At 46.6% G+C, this 8,219-nt stretch overlaps 1 non-coding gene across 1 annotated transcript; it reads right to left on the bottom strand.

The window, feature by feature from the left end:
* Positions 1-1,861: 1,861 nt before the first annotated feature.
* LOC119942953 lies at positions 1,862-1,999 on the bottom strand. Its single transcript, XR_005455445.1, has one exon. It is a non-coding gene; the product is annotated as a small nucleolar RNA SNORA7 (small nucleolar RNA).
* Between the last annotated feature and the right edge of the window lie 6,220 nt (positions 2,000-8,219).

Genomic DNA, 8,219 nt, shown 5'->3' with positions numbered 1-8,219 from the left:
AGAGCCCATCCAGGCCGACATAGAGGGAGGAGCTTGGCTGCAATCTCTCTTGGGTCTTCGGGCCTGGGGTTGACCTGCAGCCCAGTGGGCTCAACACCACGGGGATTAGCCGGTGCCAGACGGCCCCTGAAAGATGCCTTAATTTCATTATCAGCAGCCACTTGCACCAGAGCGAGCACAACTAAATGCGGAACAAATAGGAAAGAATGCTGATCCGAGCTGTACAACTTCCTTGGGGGCATATTGGGTGGTAAAACACTTTCTGGGCTGATGATATTTCGGGACTCTTGCGCAAGGCACAAAATAAGCTTGATCAGTACTTTTCTTTCCAGCAAGGTCCCCTCTGGGTACTAGCCTGAATTAGCGATGCTCCTCAGAAGAAGCAGCGGGGCTCAGTGGAAAGAGCACGGGCTTGGGAGTCAGAGGTCATGGGTTCTAATCCTGGCCCTGCCACTTATCAGCTGTGTTACTTTGGGCAAGTCACTTTACTTCTCTGTGCCTCAGCTACCTCACCTGGAAAATGGAGATTAAGACTGTGAGCCCCATGTAGGACAACCTGATGACCTTGTATCTCCCCCAAGTGCTTAGAACAGTGCTTGGCACATAGTAAGTGCTTAACAAATACCAAAATAGTAATAATAACAATAATAATAATAATGATAATAATAATAATTATTATTATCTCTAAATTGCCAATGGGATTGCTGAAGAGGGGCTTGGGTTACCCAGGGGGCTCTGGCAGTTTTAAACAATTTAGACACAATTCTTCCTGTGCACTGCTCTCTGAAAAAGAGGAAAAGATGGGGGATGAGGAGGAAGCACATTGTTTTCCCTCTTGGGTCTCATTTATTTTCTTTCACACCCCTCTCCTTCCCCTTTTATCTGGTCTGGGCCATTGGAAATGGGTCACAGGAGGAGGGCCAGTCTGGTTTTCTGCAGAAGCAGCTAGTGGAAATCTTGAAAGACAGACAGAGACACAACAGGACTGGTCTCCACATGTGTATGAATATGTATACATATACATACACATGTGGAGAACAGTCCTATCCATATATATATGGTCAGTCAGTCCATCATATTTATTGAGTGCTTACTGTAAGCACTTAGAAGAGTACAATTTAACAATAAACACATACGAGCTGTCCACAACGAGCTTACAGTCCAGAGGGGAGCACTTAGAAGAGTACAATTTAACAATAAACACATACGAGCTGTCCACAACGAGCTTACAGTCCAGAGGGGAGGACAGACATTAATATAAATAAATACATTACCAATATGTACGTAAGTGCTTTGGGGCTGGAAGGTAGGGGGATGAATAAAAGGAGCAAGTCAGGGTGATGTGGGAGTGGGAGAAGAGTCAGGGAAAACCTCTTGGAGAAGATGCTTGCAGTAAGGCTTTGAATGGGGGGAGAGTAATTGTCTATTGGTATTGGTTGACTGTATGCAGAGCACTCTGTACAACCCAAAAGAGTTGGTAGAACGGATCCCTGCCCTCAAGGAGCTTATGATCTAACTGGGGAGATAGACATTAAAATTGATTTCAGCTAGGGGAAGTGGCAGAATATAAGAATATGTACAGAACTGCAACTGGGCTGATGGTGGGGTGAATATCAAAGTGCTTAAAGAGTCTCATCTTGTCCTATGCCGTTGAGTCATTTCTGACCCATAGCAACGCTACGGACACATCTCTCCCAGAACGCCCCACTCTCCAGCTGCGATCCTTCTGGTAGTGTATCCATAGAGTTTTCTTGGTAAAAATACGGAAGTGGTTTACCATTGCCGCCTTCCGCGGAGTAAACTTGAGTCTCCACCCTTGACTCTCTTCCCTGCCACTGCTGCCCAACACAGGGGAGTTTTGACTTGCAGCAGACTGCCTTCCATTCGCTAGCCACTGCCCAAGCTAGGAATGGAATGGGTAGGCCTCTGCTTGACTCTCCCTCCCGTAGTTGAGACTGGTAGAGTACTGGAAACTCTCCAGGTGGGACCCTGAGAGGGATAAGAATATGCACAGAACTGCTACTGGGCTGAGGGTGGGGCTTAGTACAGATCCAATTACCTAGGCAATGCAGAAGAGAGGAAAAATAGGGTGGGAAATGGGCTATTAGTCAGGGAAGGCTTCTTGGAGGAGATGTGATTTTAGGAGGGCTTCGAAAATGGGGAGAGTGATGGTCTGTTGATATAGAGAGGGAGGGAGTTCCAGGCCACGGGGAGGACATGGGTAAGGGATTGGCAGCAAGACAGATGAAACTGAGGTACAGTGAGTAGACAGGTGTTAGGGGAGCCAAGTGTGAGGGGAGGGCTGTAGTCGGAGATTTATGAGGTTAGGTAGGTTGGGAAAAACTGTTTGAGTGCCTTAAAGCCAGTGGTAAAGAGTTTCTGTTTGATGCAGAGGTGGATGGACCACTATCGAAGCGTGGCTCAGTGGAAACAGCACGGGCTCGGGAGACAGAGCTCATGGGCTCTAATCCCGGCTCTGCCACATATCTGCTGTGTGACCTTGGGCAAGTCACTTAACTTCTCTGAGCCTCAATTCCCTCATCTGTAAAATGGGGATTAAGACTGTGAGCCCCATGTGGGACAACCAGATCACCTTGCATCCTCCCCAGCACTTAGAACAGTGCTTTGCCATAGTAAGCGCTTAACAGATGCCATTATTACTATTATTATTATTATTCTTGAGGCGTTGGAAGACCTGGAATGAGTGGGGGTTTTTTATTTTGAAAAAGGACCCTTTAGCAGAGTGAAGTATGGACTGGAGGGGGAGAGATTGGAGGCAGAGAGGTTAGTGAGGAGGCTGATGCTGTAGCCAAAGCAGGTTAAAGTGGTGATCAGCACGGTAGCAGTTTGGATGAAGAAGAAAGGTGGCTTCTAAAAATGTTATGAAAGTAGAATGGACAAGATTTGGTGTGTATATAATGAATTATATATACTCAAGAAGCCACTCGGACTAATGGAAAGAGCACAGGAATAGGAGACAGAAGACCTGAGTTCTAATTCTGAGTCCACCATTTCCTGGTTTTGGGGACCCTGGGCATGTGACAACTTCTGGGGAGGTGATGTGGCATAATGGGATAGCTGCGGTCCTGGAAGTTGGAAATCCTGGATTCTGATCCGGGGTTCTAGTTCCGGCTTTGTCACCTGTCCCCTGGGTGGCCTTGGGCAAGCCCCTTAGTCTCCCCATGTCTCAATTTCCCCAGCTGTAAATTGGGGATAATGACACCTGAACCCTACCTCAAAGGGGTGTTGTGGGGAGTAAATAAAAATAACTAATTCAAGGTGCTTTGGTAACCACCTCCACATCAGCAGAAACTCCTTACCATAGGCTTTGAAGTCCTCAATCACCTTGCTACCTCCCACCTCACCTCACTACTCTCCTACTACAGCCCTGCCCTCACACTTGGCTCCTCTAATGCCATCCTTCTCACCATACCACGAGCTTGCAGCCGACCTCCAGTCCACATCCTGCCTCTGGCCTGGAACACCCTCCCCCGCCATATCTGACAGACAATTACTCTCTCTGCCTTCAAAGTCTTATTAAAGGCACATCTCCTCCAAGAAGCCTTCCCCGACTAGCCCCTCCTTTCCTCTTCTCCCACTGCCTTGTGTTTCCCTGACTTGCTCCTTTTATTCACCTCTCCTCCCAGCCCCAAGGTACATATCTGTAATTTTATTCATTTATATTCATGTCTGTCTCCCACTGTAGATTGTAAGCTCATTGTGGGCAGGGAATGTGTCTGTTATACCATGATATTGTCCTCTCCCAGCACTCACTATAGTGTTCTGTATATCTATACTTAATAGACACTATTACTACCTCGTTCTCTCCTGTCCCGCTGTCAACCCCTGGCTCACATCTTTCCTCTGGCCTGGAATGCCCTCCCTCCACACAGCCACCAAACTAGCTCTATTCCTCCCTTGAAAGCCCTACTGAGAGCTCACCTCCTCCAGTAGGCCTTCCCAGACTGAGCCCCCTTTCCTCTCCTCCTCCTCCCCATCACCCACCTCCCTCCCTCTGCCTTACCCCCTTCCCATCCCCACAGCACTTGTGTATATTTGTACATATTTATCACTCTATTTTATTAATGATGTGTACATAGCTTTAATTCTATTTATTCTGATGGCATTGACAACTATCTACTTGTTTTGTTTTGTTGTCTGTCTCCCCCTTCTAGATTGTGAGCCCACTGATGGGTAGGGACCGTCTCTATATGTTGCCGATTTGTACTTCTCAAGCGCTTAGTACAGTGCTCTGTGCACAGTAAGTGCTCAATAAATACGATTGAACGAATGAATATAGTAAATGCCAAACAAATACCAATCTATCAATCATAGTTACTGAGTGCTTACTGTGTGCAGAGCACTTACACTGAGCTCTCTGGGAGAGTACAATATACCAAGGTTGGTTGATCCTGCCCACAATGAGCTTACAGTTTACCACCACAATTTACATATGTATGTATATCTTTATATATCTAATATATATTTCTATCAAAGTCACAGATATTGGGTGCAAGAATGACTACTACTCTTGACACATCAACTCAAATGGATTGCAGAAGGAGGCGCCTGTGGAAAATGCGGTTAGCTTACCTCCCATAACCCCTGGGCTACACTAAAGCAGAGCTTCAGAGCCCCAAACTTTAAAACCTTTTTACCAGCCTCACGGTTTCCTGTTACACGCTGCCCCGTGGTTACAGAACGGAAATACAGGAGTTTCATTGTGGGTTTGCTTAATCAACAAGGGCAGAGGGGATTAAAAATGAAGTTGTCTTTTGGGGCACACCCAACTAACTTGTTTCACCTGAAGTCACAGGTGGCTGACAAAGTAAACATTGGGCTCTCCTCCTTGACCTCCAGGCTTGAAAGCCAGGAGCCCTGTATGGCTGTTGGTGCCTGGATTTGGTTTTGGAGACAGCAGACGAGGGAAATGAATGAGGGCCAGTCTGTCCAGACCCTGGAATGGCTGAACTGCAGGCTGGGAGAGCCTTCTAAGACTTCCACAGCCTTGAACTGGATGGTGAAACTTCACTACTCTCTTGACCCAAGAAAACAAATAGATGCTAACAAAACCCCCAGAAAATCACCATAGAGACAGGCTTGCCAGCGTGGCTCTGCTCCTCTGTCATTAGACCCTTAGCTGGGTCCCCTTTTGTGGCTGGAGCATAGGGGGCCAAGGAGTGTGGAGTGTGTGTGTGTGTTTGATAGGAGGGAGCAGGGAAGGTGAGCAGTCCATTTTGAAGCAGGAGAAGTACCAGGTCCAAAGAGCTGGGGGCCAGGTGGCTCTAATCACTCTTTAGCCCCCTGACTTTGCCTCCCAGCTGTGGTAGCAACTAGAAGGTGGGGCTGCAAGTGAGGGGCAGGGACCTGCAAGTGGCTTCATTTCTGACTCCCACCATGTGTAGCCTAAATGGAGAAGTAGAGCCAAAACATGCAGAAAAAAAGATGTTGTCCCTCTTCCAGGCTTCAGGAGAGTGTGCCTAACCATCTAGAGAAGCAGCGTGGCTCAGTGGAAAATGCCTGGGCTTTGGAGTCAGAGGTCATGAGTTCAAATACCAGCTCTGTCAATTGTCAGCTGTGTGACTTTGGGCAAGTCACTTAACTTCTCTGTGCCTCAGTTACCTCATCTGTAAAATGGGGATTAAGACTGTGAGCCCCACGTGGGACAACCTGATCACCTTCTATCCCCCAGTGCTTAGAACAGTGCTTTGCACATAAGTGCTTAACAAATACCATTATTATTATTATTACTATCTACTCACACACCCACGCACCTATTCATCCATCCATCCAACCAACCATTCACCAGTGCCTCCAGTCCAGTGGTGGTGATGGCCACAGTGGTCGGTGGCCCTGAGCACTGTTGGGTGTTTGCCACCCTTACAGATTAATTCGAGGCCATGAACAGGGCTTTAAATGCCCGGTTCCCCCTCTCTGGCTTGAGAGCCACGTTTGGATGCAAGAAGGGCCAGAGCTGGCTCCTGAGCCATCGGTTGGAGACACACCTGATTTAGGCTCTGGTGTCCTACACAGTTGTCCCACAGTTCAACATCATGAGCTCTATTTTTAATCATCAATATCATTACTGTTACAGTACAGTTATTAATTATTATTACAGTAAGATGCTTGGCACATAGTAAGCTCTTAACAAATACAATCAGAATGATAATCAATTAATCACATTTAGCGAATACTCACCGTGTGAAGAGCACTGTACCAAGCGCTTGAGAGAATATAAGAAAACAGAGTTGGTAGATAGATTCCCCGCCCATAATGAGCTTACAGTCTAGATGGAGGGACAGACATTAAAATAAATTATGGATCTGGACATAAATGCTGTGGGGCTGAGGGTGTGGTGAATAAAGGCACAAATCTAAGTGCAAGGGTGATGCAGAAGAGAGTCGGAGAAGAGGCAAAGGGGTGCTTAGTCAGGGAATGCAAGACTGCAGGTGGGGGGAACCTTGTAGGACTTCCACAGTCTTTACCTGAACCGTGAAACTGCCCCACCCTCTCGCCCCAAGAAAGCAAATAGATGCTAACAAACACCCTGGAAAAATCACTGTAGAGGTGAGCTTGCCAACGTGGCTCTGCTCCTCTATCACTAGACCCTGAGCTGGTTCTCCTTCTGTGGCGCGGCTGTTCCGATTCAACTTTACCCAGTGGTTTTGACCTCTCTGATCATTTCTGCTCATTGGCTATTGGGGGACAATTTCTATATAACTTTTGTTCTGTCTTTTATCTCATTTCTTCTTGCAGAGATTAGAACAAAAGAACATGCTCTGCTTACCCAACAGTGGCTGCGATGGAAGCACACTGTTTTCCTCTATCCTTCCTTTTCTTTTACATTTTTAGCTGAAGTGCCCTGTCTGCAGTCATAGTTTCATTTTCTGTCAGTCAGTTATCCTACAGTCCTTCCTTGGGAAAAGCCTCAAATCTTAATAATGTGTAAAGAATAAGAAAAATAATTCAATACTCTAAGGCCTTCTGATTTTCAATTTTGGGGGAACTCCAAAACTTATGGAAAATGTCTTCCGCTCTCTTAAAATCATTTTCCGGATAGGGGAGAGAGTCTGCTTTTATGGCCTGGCTCTCCATCATTGTAGATACCTGGTCCTGTTCACCCCAAGCCCTGTGGGGTCAAACTGAGGGAATGGATCCTCCTAAGTATTTCATGCTCAACCACAGAGGCTTGTTGTCCTTGAAAAGCCTGGACCCATTCTAAGAATAATAATTATTATAATAATAATTGTGATATTTGTTGAGCACTTACTATGTTTCAGACACTGTTCTAAGCTCTGGGCTTGATATGAGATAATCAGGTTGGACACAGTCCTTGTCCCTCCTAGGGCTCACAATCGTAATCCCCATTTTACAGATGAGGTCACTGAGGCACAGAAAAGCTAAGTGACTTGTCCAAGGTCACACAGCAGACAAGTGTCGAAGCTGAGACTGGAAATCAGGTCTTTCTGACTCCCAGGACTGTGCTGTAACCACTAGACACACTGCTTCTCTATTGATAATAATGATAATAATAATTGTGGTAATTGTTAAGCACTTACAACATTCCAAGGACTGTGCTACACACTGAAGTATATACAAAATAATCGGGTTGGACAGTCCTCTAGTCGGTAAGCTCATTGTATCTACCAACTCTGTTGTATTTTACTTCCCCAAGTGCATGGTACAGTGCCCTGCACATAGTAAGTGCTCAATAAATACCACTGATTGACTGACATAGTCCCTAGCCCAAATGGGTCTCATGGTCTAAAGAAGAGGGAGACTAGGCATTAAATCCCCACTTTAAAATTGGGGGAACTGAGGCACAGAGAAGTTCAGTGACTTGCCCAAGGTCACACAGCAGGTAAGTGACAGAGGCAGGATTAGAACCCAGGTTTGCCGAGTCTGATGCCCATTCTCTTTCCACTGGGCCTAGTTGCCTCCCATCACCCTGAGACCTATAGAAAGGTTATCTAGGATGGATCAGGACCCTCCATAAGGGAACCTTTTTGGGAATACTGAACTAACTCAGCTAGAACTGAGCCAGCATGGAGACTTGCAGGGAGCCACAATCTGCATTTGGCTTCTCTTCAGTTAATGGCCCTGGTCTACTTACTCTGGCCACACCCAGCATCCTGTGAAGTAGGAGAGGAAGAAAGGGGAAGCTAAATTGCTGGGGAGCAGAGGAGCAGGGGGACAGAGTTGGAGTGAGGAACTCCTCC

Source organism: Tachyglossus aculeatus, chromosome 21, assembly GCF_015852505.1.
Source record: "Tachyglossus aculeatus isolate mTacAcu1 chromosome 21, mTacAcu1.pri, whole genome shotgun sequence".
Lineage (NCBI taxonomy): Eukaryota > Metazoa > Chordata > Mammalia > Monotremata > Tachyglossidae > Tachyglossus > Tachyglossus aculeatus.
The sequence above is the reverse complement of the archived record's forward strand: the minus strand, read 5'-3'. Positions and strand labels throughout refer to the sequence as shown.